The sequence below is a fragment of the Pleurodeles waltl genome, chromosome 1_1 (genome assembly GCF_031143425.1).
Source record: "Pleurodeles waltl isolate 20211129_DDA chromosome 1_1, aPleWal1.hap1.20221129, whole genome shotgun sequence".
Taxonomy (NCBI): Eukaryota; Metazoa; Chordata; class Amphibia; order Caudata; family Salamandridae; genus Pleurodeles; species Pleurodeles waltl.
Window position 1 is genome coordinate 617,506,060 of NC_090436.1, and position 17,041 is coordinate 617,523,100.

Genomic DNA, 17,041 nt, shown 5'->3' on the forward strand with positions numbered 1-17,041 from the left:
TCTACATCTGCTAAGATTTAGGCACCATTCCACTGAAGAGCTTTACAATTCAGTGGAGTCAGAGTTGTTAAAATAAATGTTGTTTAAGATTAGACACACCTTTTTGTTTCTGGTGAACTTCTATGCACAACTGTGGAAAAGATTCATAAAGCCACTGCCTGTCGAATATGGCATTGTGGATAGAGGGTAAGCATCAGCAGCGGCTGCTGCAAATGTCAAGGGCGAGTGGGGGTGTGACGGGGAAAACATATAAAAAAAAACACTTACTGTTCCGCTGTTCCATCTGCCTCCTGTCACCTCACTCCTCTCCTTCTGATGGTGTCCCAGCAATCACTTGGACACCAGCACAGGCTCCCCAGCAATCCTGGTGCTGATTTCATGCTAAACCTAGCATAAACACAGAGTCAGGATTGATCTGAGTGGCTTGTACTGCTGCTCAGACACTGCCCTGGGGTCTGTGCAGTTTCTCCAGCAAACCTAAGTGTGCATGTGTGTTTGGCCGGCCTAATACGGCTGGCCAAACACACACATGCGCACTTAAGTGCACTCTACTCCCCCTTCCCTCTCCTCCCTCCTGTCGCCCAGACCCGCCCCTCCCATCTCCCTGAACTGCTGGATGAGCCAGCAGATGAAAAATAATACAATAGCAAACTATTGTTTTATTTTTCGTCTGCTGGCTCTTAGTCAGGGGGGCAACGCTCCTCCACCATTGCAGAGGAACTGCCCCTGGTTAGCATTAAGTTTTTCCAAAAGGACAGACATTTTGAAGGTACAATATTGCATCGCCATTTACATCCAAAAAGCATGCATAAAGCAAAGGTATATTTCAAGTCACTCTTAGGCCATTATGGAGCAGTAATACTTGACAAATATTAACAAAGGTTTGTGCTATCTTCTGTAACTCAGACCTTTCAGAACTGGGGGCATAGTTATCGTTATTCTCAAGACTTCATGCATTGCAAGGGCTGTTCACTCATACTACAGCATTTATTTATATATTGCAAATAAAAACTACCCTTGATGGTTTGGTCTGACATTTTCTTTTTCCATACATGATTTTTTCTAAACTTTCAAACTATACCTCATCCTCTGAAGGCCCTGATTCAGTTTGTCCGCCAAGACTTTGCAAAATATCTGGCATGCCTTCTGCAGTTCACATAATACCTTGTAATTAAAATAACTTGTTATAATGAAGTTGGGAGGGGAAATCATTTAATATCATTGCATGAAATATATGGTAAGATCAATTTTCACTCTGCTATTTTAACTGTCAATACTTGTACTGTTTTAAGGATGTATTTGTGAATTGATTTGTATATGTGTTTGATGGAAACTCGTTTATTAGTGAGAAAACTAATTTTGATGCTGATGATGATGACATGAACAACGTGTACCATTCCTAATAGTAGAAGACACAAACGCCAGGTTAATTTCATAAACAACCTGGTGAAATTAAAGCAAACCCAGCCAGTAAGACCAAGCAGCTGTGTGCCGCCTCGGTAGGCTGAATTTAATTGCATCCTGTTGCTGATGTTTCCTGCTCATTTGTTCTTGATCAGGGCTTTCCTGTCATGGGTATTTTTTAACATTCTGCAGTGAAGCAAGGTGGGTTATTAGTGTATATGAAGTAAATGTTGATTCTTTATGATGTTGTATTAATGTGTGTTTTTAATGGACACTGGAAAATTAATACGGCTTTCTAAATAGACTTAGAAACACAACTTTTTGAACAGTAAGCTTATGTATTCGTATTCGAAATACTGCACCCCATTAAAAAAGCACACGCTTTCAAAGGTGGACAAAATGCGTGAATACAATGTTGCACGATGTTAAATGAACAATACAAAAGTGCCACCAGTGATTGATCTAGATACAAAACGTTTGAACCAGGTTTTTCATCTAGCTTTGCAAGGCTCATATTGGTGCTGCAGAAGCAGCTCAGATGTCTCTTCTGTAGTATGGGATGTGCCAGCAGACTTGCACAATTATTGCATTGAAGATGTTTCCTTTATCTGCCATAGAATTATGTGGCCTAATCATACAAGTCATGTAATCAGTGGGGGGTAGGGCACATACATCTGCGGCCTTGACCTTGCACCAGATATCTGCAAAAATACTCCCTGCCATAGGCTGTCATAGGTAAGCTGACCAACGCACACTGACAGTGGCAACAGGCATGTTATGGTTCAGGCATGTGGGGAAACACTTCTATCTTGTGCAATACAGGTAGTGAATGTATTTATTTATTTGAAGTTGTTATTAAGAGTCCCTTGTCAACGGGCAGATGCACGTCACAAATAATTGAACAGTTTATATGTGCTGGTAGGGGATCCAACCGGTGGGATCAGGAGAGGTAGAGGACGTGGGAGGGGAGAAGGTAGGAGGTGGAGGGAGTGAAACAAGAGGAGTTCAGCAACAGTAAAACAGCTGACTACAAGTGATGTAATGTAGCTGGGTATATTAGTAGGAAACAAAGTGAGTGCGTCGCTGAAGGTGGCTGTCCTAAGTGGGCCACCAAGTAGCCTCATTACTCTCTCTGAAGGTAAGATATGAAGAGGTAAGTCTGGAGGCCTGCCCTGAAAGGCAGGATGTTGTTAGTCCATCTTAGGTCGAATGGGAGAAAGTTCCAAAAACTGGGTGCCACCCCACAGAAGGATTGTTTCACAGCTAATGAGAACTTAAATATGGGCATTTCCAATATTAAGGAGATCCTACTTCTTTGGAGTCTTAGGCTTCCAACAATGTGGGGAGGCTGGATGAGTAGGTAGGTCTGTTGTAGTGCAAGGCTTTGAAAGTGATGTATCCTATCTTGAACTTGGGCCACGCTTTGAGTGGAATTCAATGAAGCTCTCCCAGAATCAGAGATAAATGGCACATTCTTTTTTCTTCTCCAACATGAGCCAGGTAGTGGACTGGAAGATGGCTGTGAGTGGAGGCAATATTGATGTGGGAATGCATACTAGAATAGCATTGCCTGTGTCCACTCTTGATATGATCCAGACATGATTTTAGTTGGTTGCAAGAGAGGAGATGTTTGATTTTCTTAAGTTGGTGGAGGTGGAAGTTAGCAGAGTGTGCCATTTTGTTCATGTGTGCTATCAAACTGAGAGAGAAGTTCGGAGTGAAACCAAAAGATTTGATTTGTCTCTCTTTGCTGGGTTGAGCCCTACAGAGGATAGCACAGTGAGCAGAGTTAGATCAATTTTGGAAAATGTTATGTGGGAGATTAGGAGAAATCCTATTTTTGATGTGTTCAGTGTCAAGCAGTGTGAGTCCACACATACATTAATTAGTTCCAGGACGTTTTGCAGGATATATACGTTTTGTAGTGAGGGTAGTTTTAACTATTTTTGTGTGTCAGGTGCTCAAAATATAAGTCTCAGCCAATATTTTATTCTTGTGGGTTACCATCTTGAGAGTGTTCTCAAAACATTCACTAATACGGGGTTGTGTTGATAATAGTGAAAACTAATAAAGTTTGTTTAATAATAGTTTGGTAGATGGGTTACTACTTTACAAACGTTGTGGATATCCTGCTTCCCTTATTACAAATGTATTATATGTAAATATACTGTTTTATGGTGGATGTGATGTTTGCAATAATATTGATGTATTAATATTACACACAGTAAAAATATGGATTGTTTTGTAAGGCGGACATAACTCAGTACTTTAATGAAAAAGGTGTGCTTTGTTTTTGTAAACTTTGTGAATATATGGAATTATAGATGAGAAACAGTGAATTACAGGGATGTGTTCTGAGTGACATAAAAGAGTCAACAAGAGTCACACTTAAGTTTTCTATGATGTCACTCAGAACTCCAAGATGAAAAACATCCCCATAATTAGCTTTTTACCCATCTATAATGTTATGTTATGTATTGCTCCCCAAATCATTTACCCCCTTCCTTTCACTGCTACAGCATGGGCTGGGGAATAATGGGGGAGCCATACATAATATGGTCCCTCCTCCTTGTTCTAAATGAAAACAGACATACCTAATCTATTTTCAAACACTCCCTCTTCTTCAGAAGATGTGCTTCTTGCCCTTCATTGCTGCTCTGATAGGCTCTGACAGAGCTCAGACAGAGCAGCCGGGAATTCCTTTTTGATGTAGCAACAGTGAGTTATGAGATTTGTGACCCGCCATTGCTATGTCATAGTTATTAATTATCACATTTAGAATTTGACATTAATGCTGGTGGCTCCTGGTGAGAGCTATACATAACAATATTAGAAGTCATATGTAGATTGTTACTGTTTTCTAAAATCAATGGTGTTAAGATTTGTATTATTTAAAAAACAAGAGTCACAGTTTGTTTAAAAAAATATTTATTTCTTGATTAGGTTCCCAAATAAGAAATCAAAGTTCAAATTATCAAGTCTCCACTCTGCCAGATCAGCCAAGTTTGCAAGCCTTCAGTGGGTATATTTCTCCTACTCACAGTGAAGACAGGAAGATCAGCCGGCCCCATCAGGTTTATCAGAACAAATTGCTTTGTCTTCTCTCTCCATCCCTCTTACAAATGTGGATCCATTATCCAGAGGACAGCACCAATTGGACACTTCTGTGACAATCATCCCATCCTGTGTCCCCACAACAACAGCATCAGTGGCTACCCCTGTTCTGGCTCTAGTATGTACCATACCATCAACAACTGCAGTTCAACATGGACAGGCAACATGTGTTGCTACATACTTAAGTGGACTCTGGGGAGACCACTAGGGCTCCACCTGCTGCAGGGAAGGTGGCAGAGGGAGTCCCATTATTTACTCACTATATGGGGCAAATCTGAGGTGTGTGCTTCCCCCAGTAGGAGGAGCTATTAGATAAGATAATTAGGTTTTTAAGAGTTCAGAATTATATGTTGAGGGCTCAAAATGTTATCAATAGGACCCAAAATGTTTTACTGGAGGGGTACTTGAGCAGCCAAACTTTACATACTGGGAACGTGTAGGATAGCTTTAAATTTATAGTGGCAGCAGTTTCAAATTAAGCCTTCTCTGGAGGACACAAACTGTTATTTCATTCCCACCTAATCTTCCATGTGCATCTCAACAGAAAGGGGAACAATGTTGCCTTTGGAATCAATTGTTACCATTTCCCCTGTACCAACTATTGGCACTCTAGAGTTTCTTAAGAGAGGTCACACATCTGGCCCAGTTAAAGGAAACACTAAAGAAACCACTACCAAGAGAGTGTAAAAATAACTGTCTTCTGTGAGTGGCAACAAAAGAACCTTATCCACATTCTGTCTCCCATTTACTAATTGACTTATTGACAGTATTTTGCTACAGGACTTCTTAATAATGTTGGCTTATCTTTCATTCTTCATCAAACATAACAGTGATTACATTTTAAGTGAAATATTTATGTTTAGATTTTAGAATAATACAATTTAAAAACAATCTTTGGAATCTATTATGCATGTGAGTGTTATTTTTAGATCCAAAACATTTAAAACATTACGGCCCTCATTACAACCCTGCCAAATTATGACCATGGCAGAAAAAGCTCAGACAGACAGCCACTTCAGCACACCGACCGCCAGGGCGGAAATACCAGCCACCACGGCGGTAGCCGCCTACAGCCAGGCGGAAGTGATTGTTCCGCCCATCGTATAATGACAATCCAATCCACCACCTTTTCCGGGGTGGTACCAACAAGATTAAAAGCCTGGTGGAAACACTACACAAAAGGCAAAGGACTCACCATTGGAGACTCAGGGAATGACCACGCCGCAATGGAGCCCAAGCTGCAGATTTTTCCTGTGATCTTCTATGTCCTACTCCACCACGAAGACCAACGACAGCGAAGACGACCACGGTGAGTACAGCCACCCAGCACACAGGGGAGGCGAGGAGGAAAAAGAGAGTGACACACACACGCAACACACTCACACACACACAAACACACACACACCCAGCACCATACACACAATCAGATGCTTAAAGAAAACATATATATTTATACCTCGTACCCCTCAGGAATAATGCAAGGACAACACAAATAGATGAAAGTGAGTGTAATATTATAAATACATCAAAAATATATACATCTAATTTAAAAGTATATACATATGTACAAATCAAGGGATATTGCCCAGTCCTCAATGTGCGTGGGCCACAGGGCCAACTGACAAAGTCCAAGGCCCTACTTGTCTCCTGCAACAACACGGAAAGAACACTGCAGGGGCATCAGTTCGAAAATAGGCAGGCACCTCAGTGGGGTGGGGAATGGGGGGGACCTCAGCCGGCAGATGGAACAACACCACTGGTCCTGGAGGGGGCAAAATGCCCTGTGCTTGGTCCTCGGGAGTGCAAGGCCACTGTCTCTCAAGTGGGTGATTTGCCCACTGCTTGGTCCTGGGGAGTGCAAGATAGTCTCTCAGGTGGGTACCATACCCACTGGTTCTGGAGGGGGCATCATGCTCTGTGATCTTCATTCTGGGGAGGATGGGGTGAGTGGGTGCCATACCCACTGGTTCTGGAGGGGGCAGCCTGCCCTGTGATCTTCATCCTGGGGAGGATGAGGTGAGTGGGAGTTTTCCCCACAGGTTCTGTAGGGGACATCATGCCCTGTGATCTTCATCCTGGGGAGAATGGGGGGAGTGGGTGTATTACCCACTGGTCCTGGAGGGGGCATTGTGCCCTGTGATCTTCATCCTGGGGAGGATGGGGTGAGTTGGTGTTTTCTCCACTGGTTCTGGAGGGGGCATCGAGCCCCGTGATGCAGATCTTGGGGAGTGCAAGGTCACAGGGGTAGGGAAGAGGTCAATGGCGGAGCGGAAAAACTTCTTAGAAACATTGGGGCAGGGAGAAGGTTTGGAAGTGGAGGAAAAGGGTGTGGTTGTAGGAGGTGTCTGTCTGCTGTGGTTGGGTGCAGGTGCATGGGCTGGATGCTGTTGTGAGGTGGATGGCTGTTGGGTGTCTGAGTGCTTGCATTTGTGTACCTTGGGAGGACGGGGCACAGACACAGTGGGAGAGGACACAGGGGACGTGTGCATGGCTGTTGGGGTGTGTCTGCCAGTGAGGTGTGTGTTCTGATAGGTGTGCTGGTGATGGCGGTAGTGGATAAGGATTTAGTGCATGCAGGTGTGAGTGTAGACCCAACTGGGAGGGAGGTGGAAGAGGAGGAGGGGGACACAGTGGAGGCAGTGGATGTTAGTATGTCTGCATCTGGATGGTGTTTGTGTGAGTGCCTGTGGGATGATGTGAGGTGCTTGTGTTTGCCAGTGCCACTCTTGTGTGTTGTCTTGTGTGCATGTTCGTCTGCCTGTGTGCTTGGGATAGGTTGGGGTTAAGGGAAATGGGACTGGGAAGAGGAAGTCGGAGGGGGGAAGGTGGAAACAGGGATAATGGCTGCATCAGAGAGGAGGCCAGAGCCTGGATTGATCTCTGTTGGGCCGCCAAGCCAGTGTAAATGCCCTCCAAAAGGGCATTGGTTTGTTGCATTTGGGCTGCCAGCCCCTGGATGGCATTCACAATGGTTGACTGCCCAACAGAGATGGATCTCAGGAGGTCAATAGCCTCCTCACTCAGGGCAGCAGGGCTAACTGGGGCAGGGCCTGAGGTTCTAGGGGCAAAGGAGACGCCCACCCTCCCGGGTGAGCGGGCACGGGCAACTTGATGAGGGGCTTCTGGGAGGGCAGTGCTGGTATGGGGGTGGCGCCTGTACCTGTAGCTGGGGTGGGCACAGAGATGCTAATCCACATAAGGACAGGATGACAAAACAAAAAGGGGGGGAGACAAAGGAAACACTTGGGCAATGGCTGCACAAACACCACCGTTGGCATACACAGCACTCTCACACACAGGGAGCAGCCCTACGTACTATGCAATGCACTACAAGTAACAATGCTAGTCACCAGGGCATGGGGAGGGACACATACCGCCAACAGCAGCATCCCTGGGACCCACACAGCCCTGCCCAGTAGTGGATGCCTACTAGATAGGTAGGAGGATTATCAAATCAGAGCCCTGCCCAACATGGGACCTACTATGCGTTGTCAGGCCTGGTCTAGGGGCACCCACAGAAACACATCCCCAACACAGATACCACCCCACCAGGCGTAAGTTATAATGATGGGCACTGTACTCACCCCCTTGTGGCTGCTGTGATGCCCTCAAGCGCCCATCCAGCCCCGGATAGGCCACCACCAGTATGCGGACTATCAGGGGGGTCAGGGTTCGACTGGCACCCCTTCCTCGTTGGGAGGCCATCCCCAGCTGGGCCTCCGCGGTCTTCCGTGCACAGCGTCTCAGTTCCTTCCACCGTTTCCGACAGCTGGTGCTCCACCTGACGTAAACCCCCAGGGTCCGCACTTCCTTGGCAATGGCACGCCATATACCCGTTTTATGATGGGCACTGACCTGCAGATGAAATACACAAAGGGAAAGGTATTGGTCAGACCGTCCTGCCTGTTACACTCATGGCCCACCAGAACCCTTCCCATCCCAATTTGCACAGACATGGCCCAGCACACAAGCTGCACGCTGCCCAGGGGACATCCACCAACCCCCCCTACACGAGGTCTTCACACACACCACTCCATGCATTCATGCCCCATGCATCGTGCTCACAGTGTACTCACCTGTTGGTCTGGAGGCCCATACAGCAGTCCGTACTGGGGTAGGACCCCATCCACCAGTCGCTCCAACTCCGCCAAAGTGAAGGCAGGGGCCCTTTGCCCAGTCACATGGGCAATGGTAGGTTCCAGATACAGGTCACAGGAGCACATGCAGTGTATGTCCTCTCCTGTTGAAGTTCAGGTAGCAAGTGAGTGAACACATAGAAAATGGCGGTGACGTCCACGGCAGTGCATACCATCACCGCTGGCGTACATCACCATTGGCCACTGTAACCCACAGTGGCCGATATTATCAAATGAGGCGTTGCGCGGTGGTTCCCGACCGCCTCCCGCAACGGCGCACAAAGTCAGTGGAATTACTTCACTTCCTCCTCTCCCTCCACACACGACAGGCGGGTGCCATTTCGGGTGGTGGGGGCAGGCCCTGGATTATAACTTTGTCACAGTTCCAAATGTACATACAGGACAAATGCCACTTATACATCTCAATTTCACATCATGCATTGTACTGTTGTGGCTACAATGTACAGTTTATGACTGTCTCCTCACTCTTTTGCCCCTTAGATTGCAACCGCTGCGGATGAATAGGAGATGGAGTCATACCCCCATGTACAGACCCCTGGTAGACTTGGCAACAATGGAGGACAGGCACATTATCCTCACCTACAGTCTTGACAGGGCCACAATCATGGAGCTGTGTGCCCAACTGGAGCCTGACCTGATATCTGCTATCCGTCACCCGACTGGGATCCCCCCTCTTGTGCAAGTCCTATCTGTGCTCCATTTCTTGGCAACTGGTTCTTTCCAAGTGACAGTGGGCTTGGCAGCAGGAATGTCACAGCCAATGTTCTCAATGGTGCTAACAAGAGTGTTGTCTACCCTGATTAAACACGTGTACAGCTACATTGTTTCCCCCCAGGTGGAGGATTCGGCCACCATTTAGGCTTACTTCTGTGCAATGGGACATATCCCCAACATCACTGTGGCGATTGATGAAACACATATTGCATTTGTACCCTTCCCCCGGCAAAAGGAACAGGTCTTCAGAAATCTAAAGAGCTTTCACTCAATGAATGTCCAGATGGTGTGCCTTGCGGACCAATACATCTCCCACATTAATGCGAAGTATCCTGGGTCGGTACATGATGCCTTTATCCTGAGGAATAGCAGCATCCCAAATGTGATGGCCTAACTACAGAGGCACAGGGTGTGGCTAATAGGAGAGCCCTGGTTCCCACCCAGTGGATGTTGGTGTAATGGTATGGTGTGGCCCATAATGGATAGTGTGTGGCTAAATGTTGTCCCTCCATATTTGCTGGTGATTCCGGTTACCCCAACCTATCATGGCTACTGACCTCTGTGAGGAATCCCAGGACAAGGGCTGAGGAACAGTACAATGAGGCTCATGAGCGAACAAGAAAGATCATTGAACGTACCTTTGGCCTCCTGAAGGCCAGGTTTCGGTGCCTCCATCTAACAGGTGGATCCCTGTGCTACTCACCCAAGACGGTGTGCCATATAATCGTGGCATTCTGCATAATCTTGTTTTGAGACGCCATGTGCCTTTTCTGCAGGAGGAGGAGGCTGGAGATGGTCGTGTGGCAGCAGTGGACCCTGTGGACAATGAAGATGAGGAGGCAGAGGATGAGGATGAGGATGAGGATGAGGACAACAGAAAAGCAGTGATCAGACAGTACTTCCAATGACACACAGGTAAGACAGTGTAACTTCACATTTCATTGTCATTTGTTTGTTTAACATTGTCACTGGCAGGCAATGAATTCCAACTGCTATGCCCACTCACTGTACCCTTTGGAAACTCTTTTTGGAGATGTTGGTGCCCCACTATTGCTCCTGCTGTGCTCACTGCAGCCAACTACAGGTCTTTCCTATGTGAACATTACTGTACAGTTCAACTGCGATGTTTAAACCTTGTTAAACGAATACATACTTAAATCATTTAACATACTCCATACTTGTTTTTTTTTTAAGTGTGTTTATTGCAGTGCTAAGTAGAAAAGGAGGAAGTGCAATGGACTGGGGTGATGATGGAGGAAAGTCCAGGGTATTGTTCCAGCCTATTTGTAGCACATGTGCATTGTCCAAGGGGCATAGGAATGGGAGCAATGGCAGTACAAGGTGGACAGGGTGACAGAGTGGGACACAAGGGTGACAATCAGGAGAGTCTCATTTCCTGGTGGGGGTCTTGGCAAGTGTCTCTGGCTTTTGCCTGATCATAGGGAACGTTTGCGGGGTGGTTCTCCTTCTGCAGGGGGAGGGGTGCTGGTGGCCTGTTGGTCCTGTGGCAGGGGCTCCTGTCCACTACCGGAGGTGGAAGGCTGTTCAGTAGTCTGGCTAGTGGCAGGGGCCCACTGTTGTAAGACTGCCTCCCTCATAATGTTGGCCATGTCTGCCAGCACCCGTGCAATGGAGAACAGGGTGGTGTTAATGGCCTGCAAGTCCTCCCTGATCCCCTGGTACTGTCCCTCCTGCAGCTACCTGTTCACCTGCACGTTGTCCAGGATCTGGCCCAGCGTATCCTGGGAATGTTGGTATGCTCCCAGGATCTCACTGAGGGCCTCCAGGGGAGTCAGTTCCCTGGGCTTGTCCCCCCACCCCCAGGTGCACAGCAGGCCTACCAGCTTCCAGGTTGTCCTGTGCCTCTGTTCCCTGAATGGTGTGCCCACTGCCACTGACCCCAGGTCCCTGTTTGTCTTGGGTGCAAGGTGTACCCTGGGGTCCCTGTAGAGTTAGACACACTGCTGATCGACGTGTCCTGGGGACAGAGGTATGGGTCTGCTGGGTATGTGCTGTGGTGGTGTTTTCTGAGGGGGTAGGCTCTGTGGAGGTGTGTGACTGTGCCTGGGTAACCGACTGTCAAAAGGTCCGTGATGGGCCAGGTTGGTCATCCAGATCCAGGTGACCAGAGTCACTGTCATCACTGTGGGCCTCTTCGTGGGGGGAATGGACATTGCTGGCACCTCTTCTCCCGTGACATTGGCTGGGGTACCTGTGGGGATGTAAATGTAGTGTTGTTGTTTCTGTGTATGACAATATTGTGCATCAGTGGGTTGCCCTCTTTATTTGTATTTGCTCTGGCAGCTTTAACTTGTGTGAATTTGTATGTGTTGAGCTAGCTGATTCTCTCTAGTGTGCATGCTTTAGTGATAGGTGTCCATGCAGGTCTGTGAGTGGTGACAATGCATTGGTATGGCATGCAGGGCTTGGCATTGGGATGAGTGAGTTGTGATAGTGGGGTGTGTGGGATGGAGTGGAGTGATGGGATAGAGGGTGGGGGTATGTGATGGCAATGAGGTAGGGTGGAGAAAGTAGTAAAGAGTTGACTTACCAGAGTCCAGTCCTCCTGCTACTCCGGCCAGGCCCTCAGGATGCATTAATGCCAAGACTTGCTCCTCCCATGTTGTTAGTTGTGGGGGAGGAGGTGCGGGTCCACCGCCAGCCCTCTGTACAGCGAGCTGATGTCTTGCTGCACTGGAACTTACCGTCCCCTGTAGGTCGTGTCACCTCTTCCTGATGTCATCCCTTGTTCTTGGGTGCTGTTCAACGGCATAGACCCTGTCCACGATCCTCCGCCATAGCTCCATCTTCCTAGCAATGGATATCTACTGCACCTGTGCTCCAAATAGCTGTGGCTCTACCCAGATGATTTCCTCCACCTTGACCCTTAGCTCCTCCTCAGAGAATCTGGGGTGTTGTTGTGGTGCCAGGGGTGTTGTGTGAGAAGTGTGGGTGAGGGAGTGTAGGGTGATGTGTTGAGGTGTGTGTTGTGAGGTGTGTGGGTGGTGTATAGGTGATTGTGGTGTGTAGTTCTCGTCTTATCTGTGGTCGTGTTGTCTCTCTCGGGGGAATTGTTTGTAATGGTAAATGGTTGTGGGTACTGTGGGGGTGTGTTTTATAGTGGTGTGGTATGTGGGTGTGGTGTGTGTATGGGTGTCAGATGTGTAGTATTTTGTACTGTCAATGATTTACCACCATTGAATGTCTGCCGTGGTGATTCGTGGGTCATAATGTGATGGACGTAGTTCTGTTGGTGTGTGGGTTTCTCTACCACCAGTTTATCACTGACCTTTGGGGTGGCAGAGTTGTGTATGTGGCTGAATAGTGACGGATTGGTGTGTGTGTGTCATAATATGGTGAACAGATATCCGCCGTGGCGTCGGAATGTTGGCGGCAGTCAGCATGCCGGTGAGTGGGATTTACCGCCAATGTCATAATGAGGGCCTAAATTCTTAAAACTAAACTTTAAGATATTTTCTATTTGAGCAAATGTTTTAGATCCAAGCTCAAATTTTAGAGAAGGTAATAACCACACAATATAAATGGTCATGTTCTCAAACCTTATTATTATTAGTCTTTAGTTTATGTCTGTCCTTGTAAGGATGTTCAGTAGGCACCTGAACACCTAGCCTGCCACTTGCCAATGGCATCCAGTTACAGCTTGCTCCAACCTGATCCAGTGACACCCTGCTGTCCAGGTTTTTCCACCCTGGTTTTCCTGCCCTGGTTTTCCCACTCACTGTTCTTCCTGCCAACAAATGCCCACCCACCCCAGGACCTACTTAATGAAGGCTGCAGCATGACAGTGCCACTGGTGCTCCAAAGGCAAGCCCATCTGTGCCTGTCCGCACATGGACCGCTTTCAGCATCACAACCCCTGTCATCCTCATCCCCGAAGATACACCATCACTGAGCTCTATGCCCTTGACCCGTACGCCACAACAGACACTGCCACTGTGTTGACCCACGATCCATGGTAGGACCTTACACTTGTGCCCACTGCCACTTCAGCTACCACATCACACACTAGCCCACTGATCAGCCCTACCCCAAACACAACACAGACACCACCTGTACAAAAACACCAGCTTGCATGTGTCATTCTCAACACATGCTCACTGTGCAAACACACCACCAAGATTTGGGACTTCACCTCAACAAGCCTGGTAGAGGGATCGCTATCATACACAAGGAATCCATTCAGTGCACCACCACAAATGAAACACCACCCAGACATGAAACACCTCTACTTCTGAATCCAAACAAACAACACCACCACCATCAGGGACACCCTTGCCTACCACCCTCCAGGAACACGTCCAGCCTTTTGCAACTTTATCACTGACTTCATCGCCCCCCTCACCATAGACTCTAAAAACTACATTTCCCTTGGCAACTTCAACATCCATCTCGATGACCAGAGTAACCTGAATGTTACCAATCTCCTCGACAGCATGAACAACACTGGACTCACCCAACTTGTCCACAACCTTACACACACCTCAGGCCACAAGCTAGACTCCATTTTCACCTCCAGCGACCGCATCAGGTACAGCCACACCACAGAACTCACCTGGACTGATGACTCCATCATCCATTGCAAAATCATCAGCTCAAGGACCTCCTCCCCCACCCCACCCAATGCCCCCTACTGCAGTCTCAAATGGCACATGGATCAATGCCCTCAGCACCATCAGCCCTATCTCCTCCAACAACCTAGACCAGAACGTCAGAAACTTCAACAATTGGATCACCAACTGCACCAACAGCATCACTCCTATTAGCAACAACACCCACAGAAGGTCCACCAAGCAGGCTGCTAGTACATTGAAGCCCTCAGAAGTGCTAAGCGACATCGTAAACAACTGGAAAGGAGATGGCGCACCAGCAAGGACACGACCGACAAGGCTACCTTCAAGACAGCCCTCAACCTCTACCACGGACAGTTGAGATAATAGAAAAAAAAGTCCTTGGCTTCACGCATCACATCAGGCTCCAATTACAGCAAAGAACTCAACATCATCAAAGAACTCACCAACCCTACAGTTGTAACCAACAACATTACCTCCTCACATGAACTATGTGACAACCTTGCAAATGTCTTCCACAACAAGATCACCAACATCTACCAACCAATCTTCCTCTTCATATTCCGGCCAAAGTATTAGAAAAAGCCATAAGCCAATAACTCTCCTCATATCTGGAAAAGAACCTCCTGTTCCACTCCTCCTAATTCGGATTCCATAGCAACCACCGCTCCAAGGCAGCCTTCATCACAGCTACCAACAACATCATTGCCCCACTTAGTTGAGGAGAAACTACGGCTCTGATCTTCCTAGACGTCTCAGCAGCCTTGCATATAGTCTCCCACAACACACTCATCACAAGCCTGCACAACATAGGCATCCAAAGAGCCGTCCTCAGATGTATCGCCTCTTTCCTCACTGGAAGAACACCAAAAAACACAAAAAGTCAATCTTTCCCCTTCACCTCCGAACCCAAAGAAATCATCTGTGGAGTACCCCAAGGATCCTCACTCAGCCCCATCCTCTTCAACACTTATATGACACCTCTGGCCAGAATCGCCAAAACCCATAGACTCAACATCATATCCTATTCCAATGAAATACAACTCATCCTCAACCTCTCTGAAAACACCACCAACACCAGGACCAACTTCCACAACTGCAAGACAGATGTCGCCAACTGGATGAAGGGCAACTGCCTAAAGCTCAACACAAACAAGAAAGTGGTACTGCATTTCAGAAATAAAAGTTCCCCATGGGACGCATCCTGGTGGCACTAAAACCTCGGGCCTACTCCTACCCCCACTGACGCTGCAAAGAACCTAGGCATCATTCTGGACAACAAACTAACTCTGACGACTCAGGTCAACTCCATCTCTGCCTCCTGCTTCTTCATCCTCCACACGATTCATAAAAAATTCAAATGGCTACCCCAAAGCTCCAGATGCACCAACACCCAGGCCCTCATCTCCAGCCAACTGGACTACAGCAACACTCGCTACACAGGGATCACTGCTCACTTCCTGTGACAACTACAGACCATACAGAAAGCTGCAACCAGACTCGTCTTGGATCTTCGTAGATGAACCCACTTCACCCTGTACCTCAGGGATCCCCTTTGGCTCAGTGTATAAAAAAGATATCAGTTCAATTTCCTGACCCATGCATACAAGGACCTAAACAATTGTGCACTCACCTACTTAAACCAGCACCTAAACTTCCAGACACCTCCGTTCCGCGCCCCTTTCTGTAACTCTCACTCCCGCATCTGGCATAGCAGATGTGGAAGTCACTCCTTCTCCTACCCAGCAGCGAAGACATAGAACGAGCTACCCTTTCATCGACTGACCTCCCCGTCACTTCCAGAGTTCTGAAAGTCCCTGAAGACCTAGCTATTACACTACTCAACTGGACCCTGCTAGGGCCTGGATTCCCTCACAGGTGACAAGTATTGCTCAACAAATCTACTAATTGATTGACTGAGGTAGTAGTGCATCCTCCTTTGCTCCAACAAATACAACAAAGGAGACAAAAATTCAAAAGAAAAGTACAAAGAAATACAAACCTGGATACCATGCTTAAAAAGAAAAATCTAACAGACAACTTACAGGCGTTAAGCCACAATGACATTTAGGAATCCCGTTGTGAAGATCATATGTCATGCAAACAATCTTGGCAAATGCTTATGCTAAACACTAGAGTGATTTCAGTAGAAACCTTTACAAATATTATAACACTGCGATCAGGTTTGGAAATGAGATGCATTCCTAACAATATAAACATCTACATACCTTCAATACAAACAATAAACACAATCTAAGCAGGAATTATGATTTTAGGAAAGCAAACATGTGCCAGATATATCATGAGCTCACACAATTCATCAATGATTTATTAGTTTGTTTACCAAATCTATGCATCAAGTTGTGTGAAGGAGTTACATGGACCCACCTATGACTTGCTTGTGTTTCAGCATATGACAGGATGACATGAACTACATAATTAAAATATATAATGTAAAACATGTTTCAGGCCATATACTACTCAATGTTTTTATGTTATCTTTGTGTTAAAATAATACATCAACATTGCTGTATTCTAGGTATCAAAGCCTAGTACATTTGTACTTCTTCATACCAAATAAGCTACCATATTACAACTGGTTGCACATTTGTAGTTTGTGAGTTCATATGTGTCATATTTCTGTTGTTACATTCTAATAATTTTATCTTTCATGTAAACTAATGTTCCCTCAATCAAACTTATCAAAGACAGTCAAACTCTACCAAAATTAAAAAACAGTTTGTTAGTCATGTCATACAGTAATCAGCCAAAGATGTTCTCAGTGAGTTCACGCCTAAGTTCATTGCCCTCATTGTTGCTGTCATTTTGCTAATGCATGTCCACAGCATCACCCTGAAGTTCTTCTTGATAATCATCATTAGGATTGAATGGTATTTCCCTCCACAGGTCAATGTTGTGCAGCATACAACACAATACTACTATTTTTCAGACCTTCTCCTGAGAGTAGAGGAGAGCTCCACCAGCTGTATCCAGATAACAGGACAGTGCCTTTCCGGAGCCCAAAAGTCCACTCCATTGGTCCCTTAGTTCTGACATGTGCCT